Here is an 11,903-nt window from a genome sequence, read left to right on the forward strand (position 1 = left end):
CTCAATATTGCTTTGGCTATTTTGACTCTTTTGTGTTTCTATACAAATTTTAAAGTTTTGTTCTAGTTCTGTGAAAAATGCCACTGGTAATTTGCTAGGGATTGCGCTGACTATGTAGATTGCCTTGGACAGTATAGTGATTTTCACAGTATTGATTCTTCTAATCCCAGAACTTGGTATGTCTTTCCATCTTTTTGTGTCATCTTAATTTCTTTCATTAGTTTCGAGAGTACAGGTCTTTTGCCTCCTTAAGTAGGTTTATTCCCTAGGTATTTTATTCTTTTTGATGTAATGGTAAATGGGATTGTTTCCTTAATTTCTCTTTCTGATTTTTTGTTGTTAGTCTATAGAAATACAACAGATTCCTGTGTATTAATTTTGATACTGCAACTTTACCAAATTCATTGATGAGTTCTGTAGTTTTCTGTCAGCATCTTTCGATTTTCTACATATAGTATCATGTCATCTTTTCCAATTTGAATTCCTTTTATTTCTTTTTCTTCTCTGACTGTTGTGGCTAGGACTTCCAAAACTATGTTGAATAACAGTGCAAGAGTGCATATCCTTGTCTTATTCCCGATCTTAGAAGAAATTCTTGCAGCTTTTCTCTGTTGAGTATATTAGCTGTGGGTTTGTATATATGGCCTTTATTACGTTGATGTATGCTCCCTCTATGCCCACTTTCTGGAGAGTTTTTGTAAATAATAAATGGATGTTGAATTTTATCAAAAGTGTTTTTACATCTATTGAGATGATTGTGTGGCTTTTATTCTTCAGTTTTTTTTAATGTGATGTATCACACTGGTTGATTTGTAAATATTGAAAAACCCTTGAATTCCTGGGATAAATCCTACTTGATCATGGTGTACGATCCTTTTAATGTATTTTTGGATTTAGTTGCTATTATTTTGTGGAGGACTTTTGCCTCTGTTTTCATCAGTGACACTGGCCTGTAATTTTCTTTTTTTGTGTGGTATATTCATCAGGTTTTCATATCAGGGTGATGGTGCCTTCACAGAATGAGTTTGGAAATGTTCCTCTGCAAATTTTTGGAATAGTTTCAGAAGGAATAGGTGTTAACTATTCTCTAAATGTTTGATAGAGTTTGCCTGTGAAGCCATCTGGTCCTGGACTTTTGTTTTCTGAGAGTTTTTAAACACCAGACACAATTTCAGTACTTGTAATCAGTCTGTTCATATTTTCTGTTTCTTCCTGATTCAGTTTTGGGAGATTGTATTTTTCTAAGAATTTGTCAATTTCTTCTAGGTTATCCATTTTATTGGTACACAGTTGCCTGTAGTAGTTTCTTATGGTCCTTTGTATTGTTGTATCAGTTGTAACTTCTGTTACAACTGTTGTGTCAGTTGTAACTTCTCCTTTTTCATTTCTAGTTTTACTGGTTTGTGCCCTCTCCCTTTTTTTTCTTGATTAGTCTGGCTAAAGCTTTATCAATTTTGTTTATCTTTTCAAAGAACCAGCTTTTAGTTTCAGTGATATTTTCTATTGTCTTTTTAGTCTCTATTTCTGCTCTGATCTTTATGATTTATTTCCTTCTACTGACTTTGGGTTTTGTTTATTCTTCTTTAGTTGCTTTAGGTATATGGTTAGATTGTTTGAGATTTTTCTTGTTTCCTGAGGTAAGCTTGTATCACTATAAACTTTGCTTCTTAGAACTGCTTTTGCTGTGTCCCTTAATTTTTGGATTGCCGTGTTTTCATTTTTGTCTCTAGGTATTTTTTAATTTACCCTTTGATTTCTTCAATGATCCATTGGATGTTTAGTATCATATCATTTACCTTCCATGTGTTTGTGTTTTTTAGTTTTTTTCCTATAATTGATTTCTAATCTCACAAAGTTGTCAAAAAAGATGCTTGACACGATTTTAATTTCCTTAAATTTACCAACACTTTGCTTTGTGGCCCAGCACGTTCCTATCCTGGGGAATGTTCCATGTGCACTTGAAAAGAATATATATTCTGCTGCTTTTGGATGGAATGCTCTATAAATATCAATTAAGTCCACCTGGTTTAATATGTCATTTAAGGTTTGTGTTTCCTTCTTGATTTTCTGTCTGGATGATCTGTACATTGATGTAAGTGGGGGTGTTAAAGTCCCCTACTATTATTGTGTTACTGTCAACTTCTCCTTGTCTGGCTGTTAGTATTTGCCTTATATATTCAGGTGCTCTTGTGTTGGGTACATATATATTTACAATTGTTTTATCTTCTTCTTGGATTGATCCCTTGATCATTATGTAGTGTTTATCTTTGTCTCTTATAACAGTCCTTATGTTAAAGTCTGTTTTGTTTGAATGACAGTTGCTACTCAAGTTTTCTTTAGATTTTCATTTGCATGGAATACTTTTTTCCATCTCTTCACTTACAGGCTGTACGTGTCTCTAATCTGAAGCTGGTCTCTTGTGGACAACATATATAGGTCTTGTTTTTGTATCCATTCAGCCAGTCTATATCTTTTGGTCAGAGCACTTAATCCATTTACATTTAAAGTAATTATCAGGAATTTCCTGGTGGTCCAGTGCTTTGGACCTTGACACTTTCTCTGCCAAGGGCCCAAGTGCAATCCCTGGTCAGAGAACTGATCCAACAAGCTATGTGGTATGGCCAAAAAATAAATTAAAGGAATTATTAATATATATGTTCCTATTGCCATTTTGTTAATTGTTTTGGATTTGTAGGTCTTTTTTCTTCTTTTCCTCTTTTGGTCTCACCTCTTGTAATTTGATGACTGTCTTTAGTGTTAGGTTTAGATTCTTTTTCTTTTTTGTGTGTATACGTATATAGATTTTTTGTTTGCAGTTACCATGAGGTTTTGATATAGCAGTCTATACACACACACATATATATAATAGACAGTCATATTATATATGATTGTTTTAAGTTACTGTTCTCTTAATTTCAAATATCCTGCATTCATACTCTCCTCTCATGATGGCTGGTTTTAATGTCATATTTGTGTGTGGATGATTTCCTACCTTTACTCTGTGTTTGCCTTTAATGGTGAGCTTTCCCATTTTGTAATTTTCTTGTTTCTAGTTGTGGCCTTTTCTTTTCCACTTAGAGAAGTTCCATTAGCATTTGTTGTAAAGCTGGTTTGGTGGCCTTGCATTCTTTTAGCTTTTGCTTGTCTGTAAAGCTTTTAATTTTTCCATCAAATCTGAACAAGAGCCTTACTGGCTCTTGAGGGCAAACTCTTCCAAAGAACCTAGAGCAGTCTCAGTTCACTTGCACAGAGAGGCTTTATGTGTTAAAGTCTGCTGATAGCGCCAGGAAAGTTAGCTGATGGAAGAGGGTTTGACAAGAACCTGTCTTTGGAGGTGCTGAATATTTACATCCCCCCAAGTTCATATGTTGAAGCCCTAGTTGCCATATGTGATATTTGAAGGTGGGGCCTTTGGAAGATAATTAGTTTTCAATGAAGTCCTGAGAGTGGGTCCTACATGATGAGATTAATGCCCTTATAAGAAGAGAAAGAAAACAGAGCCCTTTCTCTATCATATGATTATATAGCAATAAGACAACCATCTGCAAGCCAAGAAATGGGCCCTCACCAGGATGATCATAGCACCTTGATCTTAGACTTCCCAGCCTTCAGAACTATGAGAAAGAAATGTGTTGTTTAAGCTCCCAAGCTTATGGTATTTTGTTATAGCAACCCACACTGACTAAGGGGGTCACTTTTTTATTGAGCATTTCCAGATGTCTTGAATACTATAAACAGACTATGCAGATCACAACCAAATCCTGTACTCACCTACATTTCATTAATAGCACACCCTCTGCCCTTCTAACACCACCTTCATTTGAAATCTGGCTCACTACTATGTTTTAATTTACTTTTGTTTTGGCAACCACTGTGCTCATGCTCAAAACCTGTAGATCCTTCTGATGAAAGACACAGACCTAATTAGGCAAAAATCTATAATAAATTAAAATTTTAAATATAATGATTATTTCTGAACAAGCCATCAGAAAGTAATTGCTTGCCATCTGTCTTCTGTTGACCAACATTAAATTGTAAATAGCAATAACCCAGGCTGAAGACTCAATGCTGTGGTTATACATCCCCAGATGAGAGCCCACTCTGGCCCTGAGCTCAGCTGGCATTATGAAAGCCATCCTCCAAGTATTGAAGAGAGTGAATGAGAGGAGGGGAAAGGTCATTTGTAATAACAACATGCTTAGGTTGGACACTAATGCTGTCACCACATTTTCCTAGATTCTGTTATAATTACACTCATGGAACTCACCCAGATTTTCATGTTTGAATCATTTTTATACCAGTTAAGTTACATTGCATTACTATTTCATGCACTCTTTTGGTGTGCCTTTTTACATTTCTTTTTAAAATTTTGGTTTGTTTGCTTCAAGAAAAACCATATGAAATGTTGGAGACAATGGAACTATTAAGGCAGAATGTAACAACCCTCGTCAATGACTGTCTTTGTGGGCCTGGGAATGGAGAAAGCAATGGGGCCCCAGTAGAGAATAATACAAATTTTCCATTGAGAAAAGGATACTTACATTAACAGAAACAATCATCTGTAAAGGCCCTCTCCCAGGGGCAGCACCAGAGGAGACCTCAAGAGATTTCAATGCATAACCATAGCAAGGAAACATGATTTGTGGATTCACACGTTATAAAAGCTACTTCTGTTGATTTTCTGTAAATGTCATGTGAAATAAATTACTCTATATCTTGAAGATTGTTTTGCAAGTAAAAAATGTTTAGGGTGGCATTTTCCTTTAGAGGAATGAATTTATACTGAACTAAAAGCTTTGAACAGCTTTTTAAAAAAATTTTTTTTCATGCAGCAAATGCAGTTTTGCAGACCACTATAATACATACTGTATATGTTTGGCTGTCCACGTTGGAACATGACGGAAGTGACGAAGTTTATGGGCCCATGAGCACAGGAGTCATTTACATGTTATAATGCAGACACCCCTTCTTCCTCCATTTTAGTGTATATGAACATTTTTCTTTAGTTTCTAGCTGTAGCCACTGTCCCAAAAGCCTAATTTCTTATTGCTGCAATAATTTGTGGTAATTTTCTATAAATCCAAAATTTGGCACGCATCTGTCTTCACATGGTAAGTATTCATGTAGTATCAAGTAACGACTTTTGCTTCACAGTCTTTAAGGCTCCACTTCCCATGCTCAGCAGTGGGTAAAGCCAATGATAGTTGTCTCAAGTCTAGTCTCTCAGAGAAAAAAAAGACTCTGAGAAGTGGCTTAGCTTTAGGCGTTTTATATAGGAAGTCATCTCAGGAAACACAGTTGAGAGGGTGGAGAAAGTGAGATAAGAAGTGAGAAAAGGGTATTTTAATGAAAGAGCTTCTACTATGGGCAATTGAAGCTTGATCCTGCTGGTAAAAACTCTGAAGAATCTTGTAGAACTTGCCTCAGAATTGTACCACAACTTTTAGGCGGTGCTGGACAAGACTCTTGAGAGTCCCTTGGACTGCAAGGAGATCAAACCAGTCCATCCTAAAAGCAATCAACCCTAAATATTCATTGGAAGGACTAATGTTGAAGCTGAAGCTCCAATACTTAGGCCACCTGATGCAAAGAGCCAACTCATTAGAAAAGACACTGATGCTGGGAAAGATAGAAGGCAGGGGGAGAAGGGGATGACAGAGGACAGGATGGTTGGATGGCATTACCAATTCAATGGACATGGGTTTGAGGAAGCTCCGGGAGATAGTGAAGGACGGGGAGGTCTGGCCATGAGGTTGCAAAGAGTTGGACATGACTGCGTGACTGAACAACAACAACAAGGGATGGGGAAGCCGGAGTACTTATGCTAAATCCCACTTCTTTTTTTTTTTTGAAACAATCAGATTTTTTTTTTATTATTACAGAGGTGGAGGAAAGATAAATAGGCAGAACAAATACTTTGCGTGATCCTACAATCTGTTGTAGAATACACTTGACAAAATTCTTAGATCGCACAACACCAAGATGGAGCCTCAATATAAACTGTCTACTCTGGGTGATAATGACATGTCAATGTAGGTTCATCATTTATAACAAAGATGCCAATCCAGTGGGGAATGTTGATAGCTGGGCAGGTGATGCATATGCCAGGGGCAGGATTTAAAGGGAAACTCCCTTACCTTATATTGAGTTTTATTCTGATCACAAAACTGCTCTACAATATAAAGTCTACTTTAAAACCTATGATCAATTACTATTGATGTATGGCAATAACCATCACAATATTGCAAAGTAATTGTCCTTCAATTAAAATGAATAAATAAATTAAAAAAGAAAAAAGAACAATTTTAATATAGCTCTGAAAGTATTATTCTAAATATTTTTTAAAGAAGAAACTCTTCTTTTTGAATGATCTTTAAAATCAGTTCTTATTGGCTGAAGATTGCCTCTGGGCCCTTATATCCCAGCATTTCTGAGCTGCCTTGCCAAGAAGTGTGTAAGCTCCTGAGGTACCCCAGGAGGCCCTTGAGCAGATAAACCAAGGAAGCCCAGCATTTGTCCATGAAGACAATTCAGTATTGCTGCCTTCATCAGGCAACAGAGAAAACAAGTACTCAAGTCACTCAAAAGACTGGTCAAGATAGTTCAAACCATTTTCCCAAAGCCTATATGAACTCATTTCTTAGGAAGCTACCGTAGTCAGAGAATTTCCTAAACACAACCTTATGGTTTCTGATGGTTTCCTAAGCTTTCTCTGAAACTTTTCAAGTTCCAGTCTCTCTCTGCTTTGATTTCCCTTAGAAGGAAAATATGAGAATCTTTTCTAAAGACCTACTCCTCAGTTCAGTTCAGTTTAGTTGCTCAGTTGTGTCTGACTCTATGCGATCCCATGAACTGCAGCACGCCAGGCCTCCCTGTCCACCACCAACTCCCAGAGTTCACTCAAACTCATGTCCATTGTGTCGGTGATGTCATCCAACCATCTTATCCTCTGTCATCCCCTTCTCCTGCCCCCAATCTTTCCCAGCACCAAGGTCTTTTCCAATGAGTCAGTTCTTCACATCAGGTGGCCAAAGTATTGGAGTTTCAGCTTCAGCATCAGTCCTTCCAATGAATATTCAGGACTGATTTCCTTTAGGATGGACTGGCTGGATCTTCTTGCAGTCAAGGGACTCTCAAGAGTCTTCTCCAACACCACAGTTCAAAAGCATTAATTCTTCGGCTCTCAGCTTTCTTCAGAGTCCAACTCTCACATCCATACATGACTATGGAAAAAACCATAGCTTTGACTAGATGGACCTTTGTTGGCAAAGTAATGTCTCTGCTTTTGAATACGCTATCTAGGTTGCTCAGAACTTTTCTTCCAAGGAGTAAGAGTCTTTTAATTTCATGGCTGCAGTCACCATCTGCAGTGATTTTGGAGTCCAAAAAAATAAAGTCTGTCACTGTTTCCACTGTTTCCCCATCTATTTCCCATGAAGTGATGGGACCAGATGCCGTGATCTTAGCTTTCTGAATGCTGAGTTTTAAGCCAACATTTTCATTCTCCTCTTTCACTTTCATCAAGAGGCTCTTTAGTTCTTCTTCACTTTCTGCCATAAGGGTGGTGTCATCTGCATATCTGAGGTTTTTGATATTTCTCCCGGCAATCTTGATTCCAGCCTGTGCTTCCTCCAGCCCAGTGTTTTTCATGATGTACTCTGCATATAAGTTAAATTAGCAGGGTGACAATATACAGCTTTGACATACTCCTTTTCCTATTTGGAACCAGTCTGTTGTTCCATGTCCAGTTCTAACTGTTGCTTCCTGACCTGCATACATATTTCTCAAGAGGCAGGTCAGGTGGCCTGGTATTCCCATCTCTTGAAGAATTTTGCACAGTTTATTGTGATCCACATAGTCAAAGGCTTTGGCATAGTCAATAAAGCAGAAATAGATGTTTTTCTGGAACTCTCTTGCTTTTTCGATGATCCAGCAGATGTTGGCAATTTGATCTCTGATGCCTTTGCCTTTTCTAAATCCAGCTTGAACATCTGGAAGTTCATGGTTCACATACTGTTGAAGCCTGGCTTGGAGAATTTTGAGCATTACTTTGCTAGTGTGTGAGATGAGTGCAATTGTGCGGTAGTTTGAGCATTCTTTGGCATTGCCTTTCTTTAGGACTGGAATGAAAACTGACCTTTTCCAGTCCTGTGGCCACTGCTGAGTTTTCCAAATTTGCTGGCATATTGAATATAGCACTTTCACAGCATCATCTTTCAGGATTTGAAATAGCTCAACTGGAATTCCATCACCTCCACTAGCTTCATTTGTAGTGATGCTTCCTAAGGCCCACTTGACTTCACATTCCAGGATGTTTGGCTCTAGGTGAGTGATGATACTATTGTCATTATCTGGGTCATGAAGATGTATTTTGTATAGTTCTGTGTATTCTTGCCACCTCTACTTAATATCTTCTGCTTCTGTTAGGTCCCTACCATTTCTGTCCATCTTTGCATGAAATGTTCCCTTGGTATCTCTAATTTTCTTGAAGACATCTCTAGTCTTTCCCATTCTATTGTTTCCCTCTATTTCTTTGCACTGATCACTGATCACCTGCTCCTCAAGGAAGACATATTCCCTGTTTTTCCAGAGACAGTGAAACATACCTCTGCATTACATAGTCGTTAGACAACATTTTATCAGGAACACTCAGTGCCTTCTATCAGTAGTTTCCCATCTTTCAGTAGTGTTGACAGGAAAACCAATCCAAGTTTTTCTGGAATTTGTTTGTCTTTATCATCATTCATGATGCTTTCTAAAGGGCCAGCCACAATGGCACAGTGGCACTTATCATTTCCTTCTGCTGGGTACAGTGCCGAAGCTGAATTTGGTTAGAATTCTCTAGGCAGCAGTAAATCCCAATCTTAGATCAATAAGTATAGGAGCTAGGCTTCCCTTGCCAGCTCTTATGGGCTTACTTACGTGTATATGAAAGCTTGATCATCAAAGTCAGTTAGGAATGAAGTTTTATTGATGTTATCTGCTCACCATAGTGGACTAGACAACAAGTCAGAGAGAAATGTTTTTTCCAAGGCCCCTTTCTCCAGTCCCATTGGTGAGGGAAATCCTTGTTGGGCAAGAGAGGAGGAAGATAGAAATATTTGTTGTTAATGTTTTGTTCCATTTTAATTATTCTAGTTTTGTACTAGTCTGATATAAACTCAAATCATAACTCAATAGTATTTTTCTCAAAACAAATGTGGAGAGGAGATGGAACTCTTAGGCTATATTAATTGCCACCTAACACTTCACTTTCTGGTGATGGGACAGCAGGCTCTCATTTTTTCAATTCAAAAGGGGAAAATGGAAACATCGGGAAGTGTTTGCCGCTCTCAAAGAGCGTTGGCTCCTGACCATACATGGCTGGAATCCTGGAATGTGGGGTTGATTTTATGGTAAACATGGCTGTCCCGAGGCATACTGACCAGGTTGAGGTTGGTCAACTTGCTTAACCATTTAGTCAGTCTTGGTCAAAACACACCAGACAGTTAATAAGCAAAGAAGTCTCTGCTCTTGGCCACCTGTGGAGTGAAAACACAGACTATAATTTATTCATGAATCTCCAAAAAAACTGAGATATCGGCACCTTCAGCACTTATTTAGATGTTCTGATTCCACAAACAGCAGCAACAGCCTGATAAGAGTCTGCATAGCTGAAATGCTTCCATCAGTTCTGTAGTTTGGAAATTTCTCAGCTGAGATGGCCAGATCACATCACACGGAGAGAGTACGATGGAACCGTCAAAGATGAACCTCTTGGTTCACCCAAAGTAGATCCTTTTGAGGCCCCAAGAAAACAGCCCAGGGAGGCAGGCAGCATCACTGTTTCCCATACACCCAGGTAGGCTGCTCTGCCCACTGGGTCAGCAGAGCTCTGCCGGAGGCAGGTGCTCCAGCCTCTGCCTCAGGCTGTCTTGGGGGTCTACTCAGACTCCCCACCATCCTGAAGCTGTTAAGCAGGCCTTAATTGAAGCCCACTGTCTGCTGGCAGATTAAAAAGTGTGCTGCACAAATTCTCCAAGAAAAGACTATTTGGACAGAGGAGAACTTTCAAAATCCCCCAGAAGGGCGCACTGGGGCCGTCATGGCTGTTCCTTTCCGCCGCACTCTCCACTCTCCTCTCCTGCTGACTGCCAGCAATCTGTAACTGAGGGCTTTTTTTTCTTTTTTTTTAGAACTGTTTTAGATTTATGGAAAAACTGTAGCCATTGAGTTACAGATAGTACACAGAATTCCCATATATCTGACACAGTTTCCCCTGTTGCTAATATCTTGCATTAGTGTGGTACATTTGTGTGGTAACAATTAATGAACCAATGTTGACATGCTGTTATTAAAAGGATCCACACTTTGCTCATATATTGTTGACTTTTATCTAATATCCCTGTTCTGCTCCAGGATCCCATCCAGTATACCACATTCCATGTAGTCATCATGACTCCTTAAGCTCCTCTTGACTGTCACGGTGTCTCAGACTCTCCCTGTTTATAATCACCTCGAAGATTTTGAGGAGTATTGGTCATGTGTTTTGTAGAATGCCCCTCAACTAGAATTTGTCTGATGTTTTCCTGAGGATTCGACTAGAGTTACGGGGAGAAAGACCCCTGAAATAAAGTGCAATTATCATCACATCATAACCAGGATACATACTGTCAATGTGATTTATCACTGTTGATCTTGACCTGGTGATCAATCACCTGGTTGGGATAGTGTTTGCCGGGTTTTTCCACTGTAAACTTACTCTTTCCCTCCCCACCCCTTTCCATCATGGCACTCTTTGAAAAGACGTTACTACCTGCAGCTTAACCTTAAGGTGTGGGGAGTTACATACCACATCCTTGAGGGCAGAGTATCTACATAAATTATTTGGAATTCTTCTGCACTGGAGATTTGTCTATTCTCCTGCATTTATTTATTTACTCAATAACTTCTTTATATCAGAATGGACTCATAGATATTTATTTTACACTTTTGCTACTAATCCAGTACTACTTTATTTTGTTGCTCAAAATTTTCCAGCTTTGGCCACTGGGAACCTTCAGTTGGCTCCTGTGTCCCTTTGATATAGTCCTATCAATGATTTTTTGTTTGTTTGTTTTTTAGCATTTCTTTACTTTTTGGCACTAAAAGCTGCTCCAGGCTCACTTGATATACTTCCTGCCCCAGCCCTAGAATTAATTTGCACCATTTTATTTTGTTAGAGTACTGTATTAGAAGATCATGGCATTTGGTCCCATCACTTCATGGGAAATAGATGGGGAAACAGTGGAAACAGTATCAGACTTTATTTTTTGGGGGGCTCCAAAATCACTGCAGATGGTGACTGCAGCCATGAAATTAAAAGATGCTTACTCCTTAGAAGAAAAGTTATGACCAACCTAGATAGCATATTCAAAAGCAGAGACATTACTTTGCCAACAAAGGTCCATCCAGTCAAGGCTATGGTTTTTCCTGTGGTCATGTATGGATGTGAGAGTTGGACTGTGAAGAAGGCTGAGCGCCGAAGAATTGATGCTTTTGAACTGTGGTATTGGAGAAGATTCTTGAGAGTCCTTTGGACTGCAAGGAGATCCAACCAGTCCATTCTGAAGGAGATCAGCCCTGGGATTTCTTTGGAAGGACTGATGCTAAAGCTGAAACTCCAGTACTTTGGTCACCTCATGTGAAGAGTTGACTCATTGGAAAAGACTCTGATGCTGGGAGGGATTGGGGGCAGGAGGAGAAGGGGACGACAGAGGATGAGATGGCTGGATGGCATCACTGACTCGATGGACTTGAGTCTGGGTGAACTCCGGGAGTTGGTGATGGACAGGGAGGCCTGGCGTGCTGCAATTCATGGGGTTGCAAAGAGTCGGACACGACTGAGCGACTGAACTGAACTGAACTGAACTGTATTAGAAACT

Source organism: Bos indicus, chromosome X, assembly GCF_029378745.1.
Source record: "Bos indicus isolate NIAB-ARS_2022 breed Sahiwal x Tharparkar chromosome X, NIAB-ARS_B.indTharparkar_mat_pri_1.0, whole genome shotgun sequence".
Taxonomy (NCBI): Eukaryota; Metazoa; Chordata; class Mammalia; order Artiodactyla; family Bovidae; genus Bos; species Bos indicus.